Raw genomic sequence first — 23,993 nt, 5'->3', positions numbered from 1 at the left:
GTACTCTGTTAAAGTCACAGCCTTCTACTTATATCATGATAATTCTATTATAATTAATAAAATCATATGACCCTTTTCTGATCTCTAGAACTACATTACAATTGAAGTGGCTCTTAAGTTTTTATCCACCATTTATTCACCTATTGCTCAGCCTACCATGTAAGCCAGATATACAAAAACATATACATAAACAAGATATACTGTCAGCAATTGTAGCATAGCATACTGACAGAACCAGGCTTTTCCCACTTGCTTACTGCATTTCAGTAGTGTCGAATACTTAATAAATGTTTTACTAAAAGGCTGAATGTTTAGGAAGATCGTACTTCCAATGTTGTGTGCTAACATATCCTATGTCCCAATTAGGGTTGAATGATCGGAAAAGATCGGATTCCGATCTGCGATCGAGTAAATTTCACGATCGGGATCGAGATCGGCTGGAAAATGATCGGAAATCGGATTTTAAAATCGATCTTGAAGTCTCAAGATCAGCTCAACCCTAGTCCCAATATGTTGCTGGGACTATGCACCATTATAACATAGGTCCTGTAATCTTGGCAGCAGAGTTGATAGCTATGCATTCTAATGTATACTATGTAAATCATATTTCACTTATCTGGCTTATTAGGAATAGGTATAACTGGGCATACTAGCATACTGTAGCCTATATAGCGGTGCTTTCAGACTATGAGGCGCCCACCAGTCGGCGATAAGGGGGAGAAGGGGAGGCAGATTTCGCCAGTGACTAGATGCTGCTCTGGACTTTCTCTGACTTCAGAAATCTTTGTTTTATCAACATGTTGTACTCATTTTGTGTTTATTTTAATATACTAGATTTATAAGACTTAACAGAAGATTTGTTTTTCATTGTCATGTAAACTTTGCCAAGGACCAGGAATCCTAATACTCTGGCTGGTGAGAAAAGTGGAGAAGTACTGCTATATAGCAAAATATCTGAGCACATGTTTCACTTAATTTTAACAACAAAGAAAAATGATACTCAATGACAAATAATATTGATGTGTGCTTTTATATCCATCACAAAGCAATAAAAAGAATCATGAATCAGTTTGCTAAAAATAAAACAAAAACACTGCAAAAAGCGTAAGAAAATAAAGGGGTTCTGTGATGAATTGGGAATTGTGTAACCCTTATATCAGTGTGATTGTAACCTCCCCCATCAGACCACACATATATTTTTTGGTGTAAAAACCAAAAAAAAACAGAATAATTTGGCAAAAGTGTGCAACAGTATGCCAGAAATGTATAGAAAAAGTATATGTTGCAAAGGTATTATAAGTTTGGTTATAGTTTTGCATATGTTTCCCGTTTACTTCATTTATGTATTTGTCTTGTATAGGGTCTTCTAGTAGTGTACATGGTCTAGACATCGGGGATACTTTCCTGTTATTTTGCCAAAGGAATAAAAAACATTTGCAAAAGGATAGAAAAAAATGTTGTGAAAGGGCCAAGTTATTTTTAATTTGCCACTTTAGTGCGTTATATTGTGGAAGAGCCACTATAAGACATTGTATTATGCGGAGAGGCCACAATAGGGAATTATATGTAAAAATTGTACAGTGCTGCGGGATATGTTCGCGATATATAAATAAAATGTAGTATTATTATTTTTAACATTAAAGTTTATTGAAGGTTTTTCACATTTTTACATTGAAGGACTGGAAGTCCAGGGGAGGGAGAGGGGGAGAAGGGGCGGGAGGGGGGGGGGGGAGTGTGAGGGGAAAACCCGGTATAATGGGACAGGCGAACCAAATCAAATGCAAGGGAAAAGGGGGGGGGGGGAGAAAGACTCTGACGCAGCAGAGCCAAAACATTTGAAAAGTACAGAAAAAAACAGATAATATTAATGGCAGTAAACTAATGAAAACGATAGCACAGAACACGAAGACAAGGACATTTGACCACATTACAAGGACACAGAGGGGAATAATAATAATAATAATTAATTATTATTATTATTATTATTTTGTGTGAAGAGACCACTATGGGATATTATACTGTGTGGAGGGGTTACTGTGAGACATTACATTGTGTGAAGGGATCCCTATGGGACATTACGCTGTATGGAGGTCACTATGGGAAATTATGCTATGTGAAGGGGCTACTATGGGACAGTAAAATGTGTGAGGGCCAATCTGAGACATTATACTGTGTGCACTATGGGACATTATTTTTAAAGAGGTGTAACATTCAGAAAAAAAAGCATTTACTTCTCTCCAACATTCCAGTGTCTGACACTGCAGCCCGTTCAGTCGCTCCCCTTTCCTCAGTCCCCCGCCACGTGACTGCTCAGGTCAATTATGTGGTTACTGGGGAGGGACAAGTGATGTTGCTCACATATGTCCCTGGTCCCTTTTCAGCGACCGCTAAGCCTGCAGATTGAGCTGATTGGCCTCAGCAGTCACGTGGGGTCCATGGGTTTCGAGGACCGGCGCATGGTGAATGACTGAATCTTCTGCAGCAGCAGACACCAGGACACCAGGGAACATGTTTCTATTTTTTTGGATTTGGAGTTTGTCCAAATCCTGAGGGCCTCTATATTGAGGAGTCGGTGAATTGTGAGTGTGATGGCGGTCGCTGCTGCCACCCTGACCCCACTGCCAGGAACTTTACTTACACAGGACTGCTGCCTTTACATATAAAGCAAACTATAGGAAAAAGCAACTGTCAGAAAACCACAAAAAATCACCGATATATAAAACAATAAGATTTATTTGTCATAAATATAAAATGACAATCCAATAAATTAGCAGGGCAAATAGATGGAATATATGCCAGAGACACAATAAGACACTTTGAAGAAAAAACAGATAAATCTAACAGGTGCTGGCACAGATGGTAACAATATTACTCAGTAACCAAAAGGTATGTGATAACATATATCAATTGTGAACCAGAATGGGTTAATACAAAAGTGAGTGGATTTAAATGGATATAAATTCCAACTAGTCCAAAGAACAGAACAATGGGGGTGAAGTTTATCAAAGTATAATACTTTCTATCTATGCATGAATAAATGAACCTCCCATATATCTCCCCATGGACTATTCATCTAAATAACTTCCACCCTCCAGTTAATAACTAGTCACATATTTCTGGTCCAAACAAAATCAACAAGAGTTTAGATAGGGTTACCTGAAGTCATATTGAATAGCACAGCAGACCTGAGTAGATCCAAGGAATATATAAAACGCACCCCAACACGTTTCGCCGTAGAAGGCTTCGTCAGGAGGTGTAGATAGAACAGCAGACCCCATATTTATATGAAGCTGGATGAGGACCGATAGCGTGCACCTGCAATGATGACGTTCCGTGGAGCCGAGCGGCGCCCGCGCGCATGCGCCGGCAACATCTAATGACGTGCCGGTCACATGACCGCAGCGCACCCTCGGATCACATGACCGGGAGGCCAGCGCATCGCAGGAGTACGCATCTCATCAAGAGACCGTAAGTATCGATGTGGTATATTTAGTTCAAAGAGAGAGTGCCGGTCACGTGACCACAGCACACCCTAGGATCACATGACCGGGAGGCCAGCGCATTGCAGAAGTACGAATCTCATCAAGAAACTGTAAGTATCGATGTGATATATATAGATTCAAAGAAGAAGTTTGAAAAAAAGCTCAAAGTTGCCACCATTCGTGTTATATATGAAGAGCAATTCATTGCCATCTAAGAAGAACATATAATTTTTTAATTAGGTTCAAACACCAATTATATATAATCTCAAAGATTACCACAAGGGCCTTAATTAGGATAAAATACCATCCCAATTGAAAAGAAAAAAAGAAAAGAAAGAAAAAAAGAAAAAAAGAAAGAAAGAAAAAATCATAAAAAAATATAAAAAAATATAAAAATATAAAAAAATAATAATGATGAAAATAATTGAATAAAAAATAATAAATTGTCAATATTATAATAATAATAATGAAAAATAAATAAATAAAAAATAAATAAATGAAATTTTTTTTTTTTTTTTCGTCATTCTTGTCACCTTTTATATTGTATATTGTATTATATATTTTTGCACTATTGATGTCTTATTTTATCAATAATTTATGGTTATTGTTATTTTGCTCGCACTTTCATTCACTTTCACTTTTTTGTCTCAGTAATGATAACAATATGTGTTCCCTTACTGTCTTATGATCTTCACCTTTGTATTACACTACTAAAAAAATTTTTGGACAATTTTTGTCCCTTAATCTATTTTTCACCATTGTAATTTTGCACTTTTTTGTGTAATTCCTTTATATATTCATTTTCTTTTCTTTTTACTTTCTAATTTTTTTTTTTTTCTAATCAAATTTTTTCATTATTCGTATTTTTTATTTTTTATTTTGCATTTTATTTTTTATTTTTTATTTATTTATTTATTTATTTTTATTTATTATTTATTTTTCATTATTATTATTATTATAATATTTACAATTTATTATTTTTATTCAATTATTTTCATCATTATTATTTTTTTAAATTTTTATATTTTTTTATGATTTTTTCTTTCTTTCTTTTTTCTTTTTTTCTTTCTTTTCTTTTTTTCTTTTCAATTGGGATGGTATTTTATCCTAATTAAGGTCCTTGTGGTAATCTTTGAGATTATATATAATTGGTGTTTGAACCTAATTAAAAAATTATATGTTCTTCTTAGATGGCAATGAATTGCTCTTCATATATAACACGAATGGTGGCAACTTTGAGCTTTTTTTCAAACTTCTTCTTTGAATCTATATATATCACATCGATACTTACAGTTTCTTGATGAGATTCGTACTTCTGCAATGCGCTGGCCTCCCGGTCATGTGATCCTAGGGTGTGCTGTGGTCACGTGACCGGCACTCTCTCTTTGAACTAAATATACCACATCGATACTTACGGTCTCTTGATGAGATGCGTACTCCTGCGATGCGCTGGCCTCCCGGTCATGTGATCCGAGGGTGCGCTGCGGTCATGTGACCGGCACGTCATTAGATGTTGCCGGCGCATGCGCGCGGGCGCCGCTCGGCTCCACGGAACGTCATCATTGCAGGTGCACGCTATCGGTCCTCATCCAGCTTCATATAAATATGGGGTCTGCTGTTCTATCTACACCTCCTGACGAAGCCTTCTACGGCGAAACGCGTTGGGGTGCGTTTTATATATTCCTTGGATCTACTCAGGTCTGCTGTGCTATTCAATATGACTTCAGGTAACCCTATCTAAACTCTTGTTGATTTTGTTTGGACCAGAAATATGTGACTAGTTATTAACTGGAGGGTGGAAGTTATTTAGATGAATAGTCCATGGGGAGATATATGGGAGGTTCATTTATTCATGCATAGATAGAAAGTATTATACTTTGATAAACTTCACCCCCATTGTTCTGTTCTTTGGACTAGTTGGAATTTATATCCATTTAAATCCACTCACTTTTGTATTAACCCATTCTGGTTCACAATTGATATATGTTATCACATACCTTTTGGTTACTGAGTAATATTGTTACCATCTGTGCCAGCACCTGTTAGATTTATCTGTTTTTTCTTCAAAGTGTCTTATTGTGTCTCTGGCATATATTCCATCTATTTGCCCTGCTAATTTATTGGATTGTCATTTTATATTTATGACAAATAAATCTTATTGTTTTATATATCGGTGATTTTTTGTGGTTTTCTGACAGTTGCTTTTTCCTATAGTTTGATGCAATGTATAGTCAGTCTATGATTATTGGAGGTACCATGTGCCTTTACATATAAAGCAGGTAGCCCTATGTAGCAGAAATGTCTGCTTTACATGGAGTGAGAGGCAGCAGTCCTGTGTAAGTTACATTTTCAGTCTGAGATGATAACTTCCATAGGACTGCTGCCTCTCCGTCCATGTAAAGCAATCCTTTGCAAAAATACTTTACACAGGACTGCTTCACATGGAGGAGCTACTTCTGCTGGCCCTGCCAACTTGTATGAAGCCCATCTGTAAAATGGGGCCACTTTTAAATTTTTTTCCAACGCCACTTTCAGGTCCCAATCCACCCCTGACCATATCTATTGTAAGGAAGTAAGCGGCATGAATTAAACTAATGTAGTGAAAACTAATATGTGTATACGATATTGATCAATAAGAATTACTATGATCGCATGTCACTGCTATAACCTCTCATTGCACTATAAGCTTACAGTCAGATGGAGATTCATCAGTCCTCCTTGTATTGTTCTTCTGCGCTAATGTTCTTTATTTATAGGCAGCCTGACATTTCTAATGGCTTGGATCAAAGTGATGCAGAATTATAGTTAAGTGGTCTCTTGAGACATATTTACATATCATATCCGTGCTGTGTCGCAGCCAAAATCTAAGTACTAAACAAGCAGGCATTGCATTTTGACAGACTTCCTATTTGTCATTGTAGGCATTTGTTCAGGAAGTACACCTGATTTTACAGGAAATAGTCTTGAACGTATAATCCGTTGACTAAGACCTACACAGTTTTTGTGGCACGATCCAATAGATATTTAATGGATGCCAAATTTCATCCATAGGAGTCAGCTGACACTGCATAAGTACTAAAGCAAATTTTATTCCTTAACAACTTGGGCATTAGTGGGCCTGTGATTGGTAGCTCAACAGTCAGGGCACCATGAGCACCCTGAAAGTCATGATGCTTGGCCTGCCCATGTGACTACTTTGGCCCAATCAAAGGCCTCAGTGGTGACCCCAGGCGCATGACATCACCAGGCCCAAAAGAGGTAAGGGAAGGTGAGTATAATTTTTTATTCATTTATGTATTTTTCCACCTACCCTTGGCCTCCATGTATAATAATTTATCACTATGCATGTCTCAATGGACATTTTAGGTCATCCGAAAGAAATTGCCAGATGTTCGGTTTTGTTAAAAAAAAAAAAAAGAAACAATCAATTTGGAACATTCAGGTCATAACCGGCTTGTCACAGAGCAGTGTGCCCATCTACAGTGGTGAGTGCTTTTAGGCTTGTGAAGTCTACTGTGGCCCCTTTAAGTCTACAGAGTCCACAGGGTCCATTCTCCTTTAAGAAACTGCTTTAATTTATATGTCGGTCTGGATCCTTATAATCCCCTCCATATCTTTTCCATGTTGGCTATTGCTTTCACCCTGGTTTTGGCTCCCATCCCAGTAGCTTCCTGTTCCTGAGTGCTGTCTGTGTTTCTTTTGCTCTGACCATCAGACTTTGTACCTGGACTTCTCTTCAGATTGTGACTTCTGAAAACACTCTCTTTAGCATTTGACTCTGGCTATGTACCTGAACCTCAACCTCCCCCTCCATCACTGGCTCCTGTACTTCGCTGCTATCTCCAATGCCGACCCTGATCTGTCATTTACTCTTGTCTGGGGAGTTACTTGCGATTCTTCTCTCTCGCTTCTGCTCACGGTTAATCAATTTGTGGCACATTCTTCTGTGTTATCAACTCTGGTCTGGGATTCTGCCAAGTCCATCTCCACTACTAGGAGCTGTGGTGATAACGTCCTGAGATTGGCTTTGGGTCATACTTGGTGCGTAGCAGTTTGGGTACGGTTTCTCCACTACCGGTCATTAGGTTCAGTTCTGCTTCTTCTTTCTATTCTGACTACACTGGACCCTGTACCTGTATTTGAGCTCCATACAAGTGCACTCTAAAACCTATTCTCTTGGACACCAACAGATTGTGTACCACTACAGCTGCCTATATATATTGGGGAATTTCTCAATCCTTCTATACTAGTATTATGATATAGAGGGCTGATTATGTGGTGCAAGACACTATCTTGCTCCAAACATGCACCACAACTCCCCGTTCTCTGCCCCATTGCGCAAAAGTGGGTAGTACAGGGAACGCCTCAGTCTGACATATTAACTCAAGCTAGTTCCTAATAGTCATAGATCTATATTCTAGCGCACAGGCATGCATCTGATTTATGAAGAAAATGGAGTCTCTCGATAAATCAACCATGCCCTTCATTTCTTGGCGCCCTTATTAAGATTGGCATACCAAACGCCAGTTTTAATAAATCTGACCAATTATATTGTACATGAATAGAGAATATTCTCCGTTCCTACTGCGTGACCGGATTGCTATATTCTTTTATTTTTATGTATAATTAAAATATGAATTTGCTCCATTTTATTTTCTTTTTTACATACTCTATATTAATTCTTTAACATCTTTCTACCCTGACTACTCAATAACAATATCCTTTCACAATGTATACTGTATATTACACCCTGCTGTAATGGGCTGGGAAAGTTTATGGAAGAAATTCCCAGCAGACAGATATGTCCAAATATATAGGGAATGGCCGAGATCCCAACATCCATAACATGAGGCAAATCAGCTTGGATAATGAATAAAAACTAAGCAGCTTTTTTTTTTTTTTATTTTACTTTTTTTAGGGTATTTTTGATGGTGATTTTTTTTATTAAGGGTATTGCACACATAGGAAGAATTCCACCAAAAAAGAGATTTATATAAAAGCATAGAAATAACTTTTTCCTGCCTTTGTAGACAGACTTTGTAGCTATCATAAAGCACAGACATAACCCTATCACAATCTTTGACTCTACGCGATCCCGGTCTACTCAGTTCTTCTGCCATACAAATTCCGGTATGTAGGTCAAATGCAGCTGAAAATAGTCTTCTGATGCACACAGAGCGAGTCTATTATAACATACTGAAGAAAAGAGTCAGCAATTACAGCAAAAAAACAAAAGGAATGTTTCTATGAGACTTTGAGAAAAAGGTTACTAAAGGCCATAACTCTTGACTCGCTGCACGTTGAAGGGATTGCACACATTGCAATAATGTATAATTAAAGGGGTTGTCGCACTAACAACAATTATCCTCTATCACCAGTGGGAACAGTGGGATGACAAAACACTGTATAAGGCAAACTTCAGTAACACCCCGAGCTTGCGGTGGGGGCACCAACAGTTGAACCCCCATCATTCGGGCACCTATGCTCTATCCTGTGTATAGGGTGTAAGTATTGTTAATGGGAAATTGCCAGGTCATCCAGCATCATAGATCACTGTGATGTGAGGATCGGGACATCCAGCTGATGTACAGGCCAGATTTTCTGGTCCAGACTGCCCACATTATATAGGACCTAAAGGAGCCCAACTTATGCCAGCAAAACAAATCTTTGGTCATGGTTTGCTACCCAATCTATATATAAAAAAAAGCTAATTTATATTTGTTATATTTATTATATTATAACTATTATATATTATGTTATTTATTATATTTCTATATTTGTTATAGTATAATCAGACTATACTGTATTTAGTCGCAGTCAAAAATGATATGTAATAATGCAAATACTTTTGGACAAATAATAATACTTTTAGCTCAAGCTTGTTACCAGTAAGACCAACCTAGCCATGGCCTGCCTAATAGCGTGTATATAAGTGATATATAAGAGCAACCTTCCAGTTCATACAACGTTTTATGCATGACATGTTTGATAGTCTAAAGCTGGGCATGAGCATTATATTGCGGACATACTGTAGTGCAGCCGTCCAATCAATAATGGTTGTGTTCTTACAAACAATCCCATTAACGTAAAAATTTAAATGGGACAATTAGGGGACAGCCTTTTTTAATGAAAAAAGTAGCGAATCTGTGCATGTTGGTAGATGATCGTCCACAAGCGGTCAATTGTTCGAAACACTGTTATTTACAACTGGATGATAATATCTGATACAGATGTTAACGATAATTTTTAAGCCTATAGTCAGTCAAAATGTCTGAAATCTGCCAACAAACCCTAATGTGTATGGGCAGCTCAAGACATGCTTCTCCTCTACTGCCGTCAGAAGAACTGGAGCTGATGACAGTGACACTATGTCCTTCTGAGGGTAGTGGAGGGGAAGTATATTTTAGACTGTCATATGGCAATCTACATGGGTAAGCCTGCTGCCATCTTGAAAGGAATCCAGATGGGGACCAGAATGGAGGCAGCAGGGGAGGAATGAGGGCTCCTGGTTATGTTTATTACCGTATATGTGTGTCATTTTGTAGTAGTCAAATTATTGGTTCTCACTAAATGGTCACTTCAACCCTGGTCAGAATCCTACAAATCAGTGTAATAAGTAACACACATTTTTTTTTATAGAACAATATTTATGAATGCACAGACACGTCTGCCTAATACATGACATTCTGAATATATATCCTTCCTCTATTAGATCCAAGTCTCAAGTAGGTGTGAGAAGATATCAGGCAAAGTGCTGGTGTCCTGCTATATCAGCCCCAGGTTTCTGATCTATGTGTGGTCCAGTGCGGGTCTGGAGTAGGCTTCAGTCCAAGTGTGGGTCATAGGCTCATTACTGGCCCATAAAAGTCTGAAGAGCCTGCACTTCAGGGCAGATCCAAGGAGTGAGAGACGGCATCTGGGTCTGTCCTGTTACTCTGAGTTCAGTGAGACTGTGTAGTTCTTGTCGCTTTGTTCATGCTGTTGGTAGTAAGCCACATGTATAAGTTTATCACTGTTAAGTTAGTTGCTCAGACTAGCAGGATTTTTGTTTCACGCTGTTTTGCCTGAAGTTAAGGCTGTATTTTATTTTGCTCATTTTGTGCCTGAAGTCAAAGTTTATTAATTTTCCTGTTTTTTTTTTTTTTTTTTTCTAAATAAACCTGTTTCCAGCATATTTTGTGTCCCTGTCTTTGATTGTTTCGGTCTGCACCACTGCTTCTACCAAGCTACCTTCCCCACATAGGGTATTTATAAATGAGCTTTCAAAATTGAACAGCATACCAGATAACTCGATGGAAAGAATATGCAAGGACCTTAAATTCATTTTACTCTAGATACAAATATTTTTTTTTCTGTTTTGATGGATTTTCAGCTTCATCCAGTTTCAGTCTTCTCATGCTGCCTTCATAGCAAGGTTGATTCATATCTGTCTCCGTGGTTTCACTACACAGATTTCTTACTCATCTCTACTGTCTGGTTCGGATTGTGGTTTCCAGTTTTCCCAGAGTTAAATATTAATGTTCTATCCTTAGTTCAGGTCATCAATATCAGATGGCTGGGATTTGATCCGGGACCTATCTATTGTTACTATTACCTCCAATTTACATTGTATAATAAATGTAAAGAATGTTGGTTAGAAATGGAATAAACATGAAACTCTCCTGTAGCGGTGTCCTTATATACAGTAAGTATGACCAGGCCATATCATAGCTGACTGCCGGATGTACTGTACACCTTTACATTATGAATGCTATATTCATTATTAATGGAGTGTGCAAACAATCAGATGGTTTCAGGGAAGACTCTGACACTCAGAACAAGGTCAGACCCTCTGTATAGAAGGGAAGCCTCTGTAATACTTTTACCATGTTGAATATAACAATCATCAGCAATTTTGATGTAAGTCTGTCATCGAGTCACACCAATTGCAAAACCTCAAACACACTCTTTCAGTGTTTGAAATGAACTGAATTAGGGTTCATTCACATGGAGGAAAATGGTGAGGAATTTGGTGTGGAATTTCAGTGCTGAAAAAAAAGCCTCCCATTGACTTCAATGGGTTCCTTTTTCTGCTAGCACTCACTGTGTAATGGACATGTTCATTTTAAAAGGAGTCACCAGAACCCAGCATATCAATCCAGCGCCACAGATAGATAGGTTAGGATCACCTGAATCAATCAGTGTTTTCCCCTTGTGAATCGCTAACTTTGTTGTTGAGATATTACCATTTTTGTCAATATGCAAATTAGCTTTTTTGGGCAATGAATGCATTGCTGTTGCTGCAATGGGTTAAACTGTAACACAATAATTGTTTCAAATAACTCATTTGCATATTGACAGTGATTCACAAGGAGAAAACTCTGTTTGATTCAGGTGACGCCAACCAATCCATCTAAGACCAATGGTAAGATGCATCTGATTCTCCCCAATTCTGCTGACCTGGCTGTTAAAAATATCATCACACCACAGGTTCGCAGAACCAGGGAGAAGAGGTAACCAACACAGTCCTGAACCTTGAGTAGTGCGGAAACCAGAGGACTTCCTTCCCTACCACTCTCTGACTATGGCCTACGGATGAGATATTTTATATAAAGGGAACATCAAAGGTGTTCTTCAGTTGTTTTTTTTTATTAGTGACCTATCTTCAGGAGTGGCCATAAATAAAAGATTAGTGGGGTCCGACATCTGGCTGGTGCAAATGCTTCAACCTTTTCACTGTTTACATCACACACCATTTGTGGCCGTGGAATATCATTACTGCCTTGTCCTCAATGGGGTCCAGGGACATCAGAGTGGATGATGTCAGAGGTGAAAGTATGGCGGCATGGTGAAGTCACAAGGGATTGGGACTGACAGATGTGAGACAGTCATTGCAGCTGGAAGCATAATGCATTTATTTCAGTGCTCAGTGATGACACTAAAGGAGTGAAGTCACAAGTAGCCATGTCGCTGTCTCATTGCCATTGAAGTGGTTGTCAGCACATGTAATATCATCACAGAGGTAATAACATCATAATGACCAGTGTCAGTACTATTACCTGACATGCGGTTGTTATGGCCAAAGCAGAAGCAATGACATAAAAGCATATGCCAGAGTATTAGTGAGTCACCTGTAAGACCCCTATTGTGGGCCAATATCACCATAGCAGCCAGTGTCAGCAATATCACTAGGGGTAAACTCTTATGATCACAGTATATGAGCACTGTATGTAGATGAGAACAATATATAAGCCAGTGTAAGGCTGTATTCACACAGAGTAACGTCAGGCGTTTTTTGTGTGTTTTCTGCACTTAGCGCCGCGTATACGCGACGTTAACGCCGCGCTATTTTGCGGTGGCGTTGACCGGCGTTAACGCGGCGCTATGTGCAAAAAACACACAAAAAACGCCTGCCGTTACTCTGTGTGAATACAGCCTTAAGTGTCAAAACCACAATGTGTGAATCTGGCCCTGTGTTGAGCTTATCTACACAAAACATATCAGGCCTTAACCTGTGGTCTTAGTTCCAGTGAATACGGTGATTTCCATCTACCTTACATTTATTTTTCATAAAGATGGGTCAAAATAAATTTGTTCTACATCACCAGATCCTAAAGGGGCTGTGACCCTGCTTTCTAAAAGGTAAATCTGTTTTGTTATGCCACCTTAAAAAAGTATTCACTTCTCAGACATTTATGGCATCTAAAGTGTTAGGCCCCGTTCACACGGGGAGTGGAAGGGCAGATTTTGGCACCGAGAGTGACGAAGGATGCCACATCACTCTTGGGCCAAAATGCGCCTGCCACAGCTTTTGACAGTCACAGCTTCCCCCTCCGGAGTAGGCTCAAATGAATGCGTCGACACCGGAGGTAGCTGCCGCGAGGCGGACGCTGCGGCTCAACGAGCCGCAGAATCCACCTGAAGAAAGGCGGGTTCGCTTCTTTTCTTTATTCCACGCCATAATCTGCCCCCTCTGTGACTGTGTGAACTAACCCTAAGGAACTTCATTGGGCGGCTCTGATCATTCCTGCTTTAAGGTTGTCATGCTAACACATTAATGCATTCTGTTGCTGTCTAAGCTCTGCTGAGCCTATCAGCAGTTGAGGAAGGATATTTAAGGCCTGTTCTCAATGTCACATTTGCCCGCTATTAGTTACTTATTACTAAGTTTGTCTCTAGAACTCTGTTCAGATCTGTTTGTTGCTGTTATATTGGCATTGGCTTGTTTATGAGATATTCTCTTGTCTTCTGATTTTGGCGATGAGTTTGACCTTTTGCATTGACCCCATTCTGGATACATTTACTTTTTTGATTCAGCTCTCCTGTTTTGATCTGCCTCATGAGCAGTACTGTGGATATTGGTTTGTATCCAGAATGCAAAGCATCTATTTCTTGCACTTCACTACTGGGGCAATAGCCTGGGTCCAAATTCAGCATAAGTCCAACCGGCTTCATGGCAGGCTCTAGTGAAGAACGTTTGGGGAACGGCCTGAGGAAGCCTGAAATCAGGCGAAACGCGTAGAGGCGTCTTTCCAGGGTTCAATACTTTGATTGGGACTTGGCTTGCTCTACATACCAAGGCTACAGGTATATTTTGTTGCTTGTGGTTATAGCATGTAGTGAATTTTTGTTATTTAAAGAGGGTATATCGCCATTATTTTTTGGCTCAGTTGCTGAATAGAGTGTTTGTATTTTACCATAAACTGTTCAATTTACTTTTACCAGTAACAATTTGGTTTATGGCAACTGTGCATTATTATGATTGTGGGATCCCCAACGTATATATGGGTCGGGTCCGTATATATCCATGTGACTCTATCTTGGCATATTAAGTGTTGATGGATCAGCTTTATACCCTCTTACTTAGTATCTACTGCTCATGCTTCTATATGGATGTGTGGGTATAAATTGGAGATATGTATGATTCATGCTATTGATCCATCTATTATATTATAGCCACACATTGTCCCCTTGTTCCCATTTTATGTCTTGTGTCTTCTGTATGTTCTTTAGCTATGACCACCTGCCCTGCTGTAAAAGAAAATAACTTTTTACTATTTATTAAATAAAATGTATATATTTTATAGATATTTTCTTGCATATTTTTTTGCCATTTCTTTGTTCTATGGTGGTTTTGAAGAATGTTTGGGGTGCCTTAGATCTATCCAGTGCAGTGTGAGATTTAGTTTACTTGTTCTCCTGTTCTCTGGTATCTGCCACTTCAGGCATTTCTTGGAAATTGCTCAAGTGGCAATTCCATCACATACAGTTTATGCCATATATATCTGATAGATGTGGTTTGCTGCAAGTGAAGTTCCACATTTTTGTTACTACCAGAGAAGTGAACCAAGGGAGTTGCAAATAGGTCATCACCTCTCCACAGCAGCTGCTAAATGGGATCAGAAAACCCCCACACTCATCAAACTGAATCAATGTACTACAGGAAGGACATAACAGGAATTATTTTTGCACCCTTCCTTGATCATTAGATACTGTAATGTCTCCACAGATTGTAGTCCCTGTCTGCAGTGGAGCTCACAATCTAATATACCCATTTTAGGCAAATGCCAGACAGATTTAAAAAAAAACAAAAACAAAACAAAAAACCCAAAACAATAGGAATTGATATAAACTCCATACATATGAACTCACATACTGTAATATTATTCATTTCCATCGATTAGGTTGCATTTGTTGTATGTGATGCATTGTATTTATACCTACTCTCAGACACAGAAGATCTTGTAAGCATCAGCTGAACAGTACCGTACATAAATAACCTTTTCTAGCTGATAAATATTTTAATGGTCAAAGCGGTTTCTCGATAAGCGTCTGATCACTAGGGGTCCTAGAAGTCAATCAGGAGAATGGGGGTGTGGTGTGTGCAAGTTTATCATGCTCCTAAAGCGGTGTTATGCATGCTTTGCTGCCTCTCTAATAACTTCTATGGGACTGCCAGGGATCACTTGTGTGGTGGCCAGGTCTATCTGTCTCCGCTCCTCGTTGATGGACTGTTCCACACAGGCTCTCCTCAGGTGGAATGGTAAACTCCTATCCCTTGCTACTCCTGACAATTAAACAACTGTCACACAGGTGTAAAGAAGAAGTTATTTTCTCAGCCATCCTGACTGTATACTTATAGTCTCTTAGATTACTGTATCTAGAAAAATGCAGAAAAAAGGATAACGCTGTCCAACCAAATGGTACTGTCTCTAGCTGCTCATGTAATGTTGTGCTAAGTGTAAGCCAATGGCTGGTCAGGTAATGGAGGGGGTGTACATCTGACCCAGACTACTCAGGTGGGGAGATGAGAAAACTCCAGAAAGAACATTTCTCAGCAGATAACTATTGTCTGCTGAGGGTTATTTCAGAGTTCCAGTTACTGGGCTGAATTTTTAGGAATGGCAGGTAGGATTGGTAGTGGGACCTGTCATTCCACCCCCCTCCAGTCCACACTTTGTGGATGTTCTGGCAGCGACTCAGCTGTAGAGAGTCTCCTCGTCAAGGAAGCTTAAAAAGTCAGCTCCAGCAGCAACACTTGGGCAGAGCTTGGCTGGAGAGCTGACAGAGAGGTCATATTTTTGGAGCTGTGTCCTGAATGATTCTACTGGCTTTTGGATTTCTGTTATTCTAGGTGAGGTAACCTATTCTATGTTTAGTTAGAGCCTAGCCGGGCAGGTATTTATTTTTGTATTGTTTCTTTTTGTTGCTGCACTACCTTTTTGAGTGAAAATAAACTCTACCTTTGTTTTGGACTAAAGAAACTGGACTTTTGTGTCTATGCAACCCCAGACCTTGACATAAGGCATGGTGTGATGTGGTCACATGACAAAGAGGAATCTAAAAATCAAGACTGTATATGATCAGAGCCCCAGAGAAAATGGATTGCAGGGATATGAGTGCAATATACACAAAATAAGCTTGGAATGTTAAAGCTAAACACCCTCCTCTCGCCTATCTTCTAACAGTTCACAAAAAGATCTAACTAGATTACATTACATTAGATTACATTACTTCTACTACATCAATGGTATGGGAGAAAATGATGTAGAAAGACTGCTAGGATGTCAGTGAGAACAAAATTAGCATTCATTAATAGGAAAAAGGGGGGCATTGAAATTTTCCTAGAGCCTTTGACCCTTCCATCATTTGGTTACAGAAGATAAAGACCAATAACATTTCAGTAATTAGACTTGGTCCTCACTGTGCAGTCTGCAAAGCTATTTCACACCCTATGACACTGCCATCTGTGTGACTGTAAGTGGTTTTTCTGAGGGTCACCATATAGTTACATAGGATGTTAATAAGAGAGAGTAGCTTTACAGAAACGCCCTTCTGACAGTGAAGAACTACAGTACCCGCACCGAGAGCTCTTCACTTGGGGCACAAAATGGGAAAGTCGATAGTGCGCTGAATTCAGCGCACTGTCGGCTTTCTAGCAGTGTATTAAACCGCATGTGCCCCCCATGTTGAAAGGTCTTCTTTAACATAAGGGAAACCCATTTGACCCCAATGTAGTCAATGGGATCTGTACATCTCCATTGTAATGGATGTAACCAAATTATTCCCAGCATGTATTATTTTTTTTTCCATTATGAGTGAACAGAAATAAAGTGTGAACCTAATAAACACAACAGTCTAAAAACAGAAGTATGTATGCATGGAATATACCATATATGTAACACAAATGTAGTGAACACTCAAAAGAAAAGTAAAAACTTCCTCAGAAGCAGAAGCCAGTCACCGTTATTTGGGTTTGGTCTCACACGAGCCTGTATCAACACAAAGCAGATCTTTCTTCCAGCCTTCTGAATAGCTGTAGGCTACCTGCATAATATTATACAGTCAATTATATTTGCATTCCAGAAGCAAAAAAATCCCAAAACAAAAGGGATAATAATTAGGAAGGAATCCAATGAATGGTCCTGGAATATACAGTGGGGCAAAAAAGTATTTAGTCAGTCACCAATAGTGCAAGTTCCACCACTTAAAAAGATGAGAGACGTCTGTAATTTACATCATAGGTAGACCTCAACTATCAGAGACAAAATGAGAAAACAAATCCAGAAAATCACATTGTCTGATTTTGTAAGAATTTATTTGCAAATTATGGTGGAAAATAAGTATTTGGTCACCTACAAACAATCAAGATTGCTGGCTCTCACAGACCTGTAACTTCTCCTTTAAGAGTCTCCTCTTTCCTCCACTCATTACCTGTAGTAATGGCACCTGTTTAAACTTGTTATCAGTATAAAAAGACACCTGTGCACGCCCTCAAACAGTCAGACTCCAAACTCCACTATGGTTAAGACCAAAGAGCTGTCAAAGGACACCAGAAACAAAATTGTAGCCCTGCACCAGGCTGGGAAGACAGAATCTGCAATGGGCAACCAGCTTGGATTGAAGAAATCTACTGTGGGAGCAATAATTAGAAAATGGAAGACATACAAGACCACTGATAATCTCCCTCGATCTGGGGCTCCAGGCAAAATCTCACCCCGTGGGGGTCAAAATGATCACAAGAACGGTGTGCAAAAATCCCAGAACCATGCGGGAGGACCTAGTGAATGAACTGCAGAGAGCTGGGACCAATGTAACAAAGCCTACCATCAGTAACACACTACGCCGCCAGGGACTCAGATCCTGCAGTGCCAGACGTGTCCCACTGCTTAAGCCAGTACATGTCCGGTCCCGTCTGAAGTTTGCTAGAGAGCATTTGGGTGATCCAGAAGAGTATTGGGAGAATGTCCTATAGTCTGATGAAACCAAACTGGAACTGTTTGGTAGAAACACAACTTTCATGTTTGGAGGAAAAAGAATACTGAGTTGCATCCATCAAACACCATACCTACTGTAAAGCATGGGGGTGGAAACATCATGCTTTGGGGCTGTTTCTCTGCAAAGGGGCCAGGACGACTGATCCGGGTACATGAAAGAATGAATGGGGCCATGCATCGTGAGATTTTGAGTGCAAACCTCCTTCCATCAGCAAGGGCATTGAAGATGAAACGTGGCTGGGTCTTTCAACATGACAATGATCCAAAGCACACCGCCAGGGCAACGAAGGAGTGGCTTTGTAAGAAGCATTTCAAGGTCCTGGAGTGGCCTAGCCAGTCTCCAGATCTCAACCCTATAGAAAACCTTTGGAGGTAGTTGAAAGTCCGTATTGCCAAGCGACAGCCCCAAAACATCACTGCTCTAGAGGAGATCTGCATGGAGGAATGGGCCAACATACCAACAACAGTGTGTGCCAACCTTGTGAAGACTTACAGAAAACGTTTGACCTCTGTCATTGCCAACAAAGGATATATAACAAAGTATTGAGATGAAATTTTGTTACTGACCAAATACTTATTTTCCACCATAATTTGCAAATAAATTCTTACAAAATCAGACAATGTGATTTTCTGGATTTGTTTTCTCATTTTGTCTCTCATAGTTGAGGACTATCTATGATGTAAATTACAGACGCCTCTCATCTTTTTAAGTGGTGGAACTTGCACTATTGGTGACTGACTAAATACTTTTTTGCCCCACTGTATATATTATGATCACCATATTAGGATTTGTAAAGGAACATAAGCAGTTACTCCTACACTTGTAGAAGCACTAGTGGCATACCTCCCAACTTTTGAAGAACAGAAAGAGAGACAAAACGTGTGGCATGCATAGCGCGCCGTGGCAAATTCAGCTCTGCCCACTTTTATGTTGACCCCGCCCATTCTCATTCATTTTTCGTGTACCCCCCACAGTATAATCCTCCTACAGTCACCTGTACATTATATGTCCCCACATTGTAATGTTCCCTTCCAACTGCCCCACAGTATTAAGTCCCCCCCTTGGTGCTCTGGTTTAAACTGGGGTAAACTTGAGGGGACATGAAACTGGAGCAACTGGAGGGGGACATTAACAGTGGGAGTATTTGGAGGGGGGCAATAAATTAATGGCAGCTGGAATGGGACATGAAACTGGGGCAACTAGAGGGAGAGAGGGAAACATTAAACTCGGCCAGAAGCAGACAAACTGTAGGGGTAGCTGGAGTGGGAAATTAAACTGGGGGCAACTAGAGGCAGACAGTTCCCTCTCAAGCTACTCCAAAGGTTTAATGCCCCCTTCAAGTTGTCCCAAGTTTAATGTCCCCCCAGTTTGTGTCCCCCTTCATCTACCCCCAGTTTCATGTCCCCCCTCCATCTCTGCCTCCAGTTTCATGTCCTTCCCTCCACCTCTGCCCCAGTATAATGTTCCCCTTCCATCTCTGCCCCCAGTATAATGATACCTTTCCTCGATCTCCTGCCATTCTGTCTGCACTCTCACACACACAGTACAACACACACACACTCACACTCTCTCTCTCTCTCCACCCTACATCTCACATCCACCCCCTCCCCTCTCAGTACCTTACACTACACATCTCTCCATCTCTTGACTGCACGGGACACTGACACACCCACCTAGTCACGTGACCGTGTGATGTCACACAGGTCCTTGTACAGTAGTGAAGCTTTCCCCCGATCACCACAGCCTTTTATCTGTTATAAGAGTGGGGAAAGATTGTTAAGTAACACACTTCAGGAACATGCAGTAAGCTGTGCGGGACCGTGAGACTGGAGCTTAAAATTGTGACTACTGTTCTGCTAAATGCGGGACGGGTGGGAGCTATGCTAGTGGTGTATCTGTATGATGTACATGTACCAGCACTTTGCCCCTATTATATTTTCTGAAAAGGTAACCAGCAGTTCCCTGCACAGGCCACAGGAATTCTGCAGACTTTTTAGCAACACATTTTAGTAGAGGGGATAAGCAGAACAAGTCTCCCAGTGTCTTTCTATTAGTTGGCTCTTACCAGACCGACCACTTTAAATTGGAGCTTGTATATGACCCTCATTACGCTTGAAAAGGCCATGGTTTAGGGCAGTGATGGCGAACCTTTTAGAGACCGAGTGCCCAAACTGCAACCCAAAACCCACAAAATTTTCGCGGAGTGCCAACACGACAATATAGACTTAATACTATGCGGATCCACAATTGCGGACAGTTACTGACCAAAAATTACAGTCATGTGGGGCTTTACAGAGCTTTCAATAATACAAACAACGTTGTACTGAAATGTAAAGGTCTCGGCATTTGGTACTTTGAACAATTAATTTTCACTATTTACATCGCACAGGATCTGTTTTATAGTTACCGTGTAATATTCTTACATCCTGTACTAATATCACGTCTGCTATAAAACAGATACTGTGTGATATAAATAGTGAGGGAACCCCAGACAGTATTATATGCTCTGCAGTGGGCCCACCACACAATATTATATTCTCCACAGTACCACAGTAGCCCCCCAGTGTTATATGTTCCGCAGTAGGTGTGTCCCCCCCCCCCCAGGATTATATGCTCCACAGTGGCATCCACACACAGTATTGTGTGCTTATAAATAGGCCCCCCCCCAGTATTATATGCTCTTTAGTACACCCCCCAGTATTATAAGCCACCCCAGTATTATAAGCCCCCCCAGTATTATACACTCCCCCCAGTATTATAAGCCCCCTCAGTATTATACACTCCACCCAGTATTATACACTCCCCCCAGTATTATACACCCCACCCAGTATTATACACTCCCCCCAGTATTATAAGCCCCCTCAGTATTATACACTCCCCCCAGTATTATACACTCCCCCCAGTATTATACACCCCACCCAGTATTATAAGCCCCCCCAGTATTATACACTCCCCCCCAGTATCATACACCCCACCAAGTATTATAAGCGCTCCACCCAACATCATATACACAGTGAGCCACTCTCATACTCACCCCTGAAGAGCCGCCGGCATCCACCTTCTTGTCACTGGCGGCGCTGATGACGTCATCGCGCCCGCGTCGGGGCAGAGGTCAAACTCTGCAGCCAGTGTAGGCCGCGGTCTTGCGATCCGCGGCCTACCCTGACAGCTTTCAGCTGTATGTGCATTTGCACATACAACTGAAGGCAGTGATCGCTCATCAACGGGGAATCCTGTACCGGATTCCCTGTTGGTGAGCGATCCGGGCGACCGCACGCGTGCCAGCATGGAGGGCTCTGCGTGCCCTCTCTGGCACGCGTGCCATAGGTTCGCCATCACTGGTTTAGGGTCATCTGTATCTTGTTTGAGCGCAGTCAATACTGTAAGTGGACTCCAGGCAACCAGTGAATCAGGCGTCCACTAGAAGTAAATCAAGATAGATGGAATGGAAATATGTGTTTATCACATGCAAGTAACTTCCTTGTTCTATGTTTTTACTGCCACATGTTATCAGAGACACACTGATAACTGGCTGATAATGAGGATGTAGCTATGGTGACAAATAATGCTGTGACCAGTGGAAAAGGATCTATATATAAATCTGAAAATCATTTGTGCCCATTAGTCATTAGTGTAAGGGTTGTCCAGTTTGATAAGTTTCAATAGCTTACTAGAAATTAATATTTTCGTCTCTCAGCAGTTAAAGCGCTCTGTATCTCCCTCTCTGGAGTAGCTGAGCTTCCACACACTTCCTCGTTGTCATGCCTTATTTGCAATGGAGCGCACATAGGTGCTCTCTTAGTCCAACTCTATGCATCAAACCCCTAGCGTCTAACGTACGTTCTAATCCTGATATTACAGGAATATTGGTGTGTGAATGGGACTTCATTCACACACCATCATTCACACTGTGGACAGAGATGGAGGGACATGAAACTGTGGGAAGATGAAGGGGGGGACGGCATGACACTGGGGGCAGAGATGGGGGAACATGAAACTGGGGAACAGATGGGGACATGAAACTGGGGGAAGAGATGGGGGAACATGAAACTCTGGGCAGATGAAGGGGGGGTACATGTCCCCCCTCCATCTCTGCCCCCAGTTTCATGTCCCCTCCATCTCTGCCCCCAGTTTCATGTCCCCACATCTCTGCCCCCAGATACATGTCCCCCCTCCATCTCTGCCCCCAGTTTCATGTCCCCTTCATCTCTGCCCCCAGTTTCATGTCCCCACATCTCTGCCCCCAGATACATGTCCCCCCTCCATCTCTGCCCCCAGTTTCATGTCCCCTCCATCTCTGCCCCCAGTTTCATGTCCCCTCCATCTCTGCCCCCAGTTTCATGTCCCCTCCATCTCTGCCCCCAGATTCATGTCCCCCCATCTCTGCCCCCAGATTCATGTCCCCCCATCTCTGCCCCCAGATTCATGTCCCCACATCTCTGCCCCCAGATACATGTCCCCCCTCCATCTCTGCCCCCAGTTTCATGTCCCCTCCATCTCTGCCCCCAGTTTCATGTCCCCTCCATCTCTGCCCCCAGTTTCATGTCCCCTCCATCTCTGCCCCCAGTTTCATGTCCCCTCCATCTCTGCCCCCAGTTTCATGTCCCCTCCATCTCTGCCCCCAGATTCATGTCCCCCCATCTCTGCCCCCAGATTCATGTCCCCCCATCTCTGCCCCCAGATTCATGTCCCCACATCTCTGCCCCCAGATACATGTCCCCCCTCCATCTCTGCCCCCAGTTTCATGTCCCCTCCATCTCTGCCCCCAGTTTCATGTCCCCTCCATCTCTGCCCCCAGTTTCATGTCCCCTCCATCTCTGCCCCAGATTCATGTCCCCCCATCTCTGCCCCCAGATTCATGTCCCCACATCTCTGCCCCCCGTGTCATGCCGTCCTCTCCTTCATCTGCCCCCAGTTTCACGTTCCACCTCAGTGTACACATTACACTTATCTTCTCCTTCGCTCCCTCGCCGATCTCTGCGCGCCTCTCTCTCTCGCTGACAGAGTTGTAGACGCGATGTGACGTCATCACATTGCGTCTACACAGCCAGTAGGCAGCGTGCAGCGGCGAAGCAAGGAGCTGAACTGTGTCAGCTCCTTGCTTTAGCTGCGTATGTGTTCAACTCAGATCTGCGTCCTTACCTCCCTCCGAAATCCATACCTCCCTCCGAAATCGTGAATGTCCTGCGGAAATCGGAACGGTTGGGAGGTATGCTAAAAATACAAATTTCTGATGGCTTTAGCCACTGAGAAGCCGTGCTACTGTCTGCAGCAGCGATATTCAGCTGGAACGCACGCGATATGGACGTGTGTTCCAAACTGAATGGGGTCACTGCAACATGAGGAACTGTATTGCGGGGTCATGGCATTAGAAAGGTAGAGAACCACTGTTCTATAGCATTTGTGCTCAGTTCTTTGGCTTTGCTCCCACAAGCTAAAGTTCTCTTTTTACTTCCAAGTGTAAGCTTCAGATTTGTAGTAAAACTATATTTGCAAATTCAACACGTGTGAACATAGCCTTAGTGTACGGCTCCTCCACAAGTCCTGGCAGCTTAGATAGAGAAGGTTTTTCTATAATCTTATTGGCTGTTGTAGTAAATGACCTGAAGTGCCGCAGATGTGGAGGAGATAACGGATATTATATACATTACACGTCTTTGTGTATAACGCGCTTTTATTGCGATTCTTTAGAATTCCTCTGTGCGGCTCCAGCGCGGGTCATGTGCTCCCCGTCACGTGATCTCCGCTCGCCCC

General features: G+C 41.5%; 1 protein-coding gene across 1 annotated transcript in view; it reads right to left on the bottom strand.

Annotated features, from left to right (window-relative positions):
- LITAF (lipopolysaccharide induced TNF factor) overlaps positions 1-23,993 on the bottom strand; it is a 329,531-nt gene that overhangs the window by 129,980 nt on the left and 175,558 nt on the right. The window lies entirely within an intron of this gene.

This window comes from Leptodactylus fuscus, chromosome 8 (genome assembly GCF_031893055.1).
Source record: "Leptodactylus fuscus isolate aLepFus1 chromosome 8, aLepFus1.hap2, whole genome shotgun sequence".
NCBI lineage: Eukaryota > Metazoa > Chordata > Amphibia > Anura > Leptodactylidae > Leptodactylus > Leptodactylus fuscus.
This window is presented reverse-complemented; position numbering and strand designations above follow the sequence as displayed.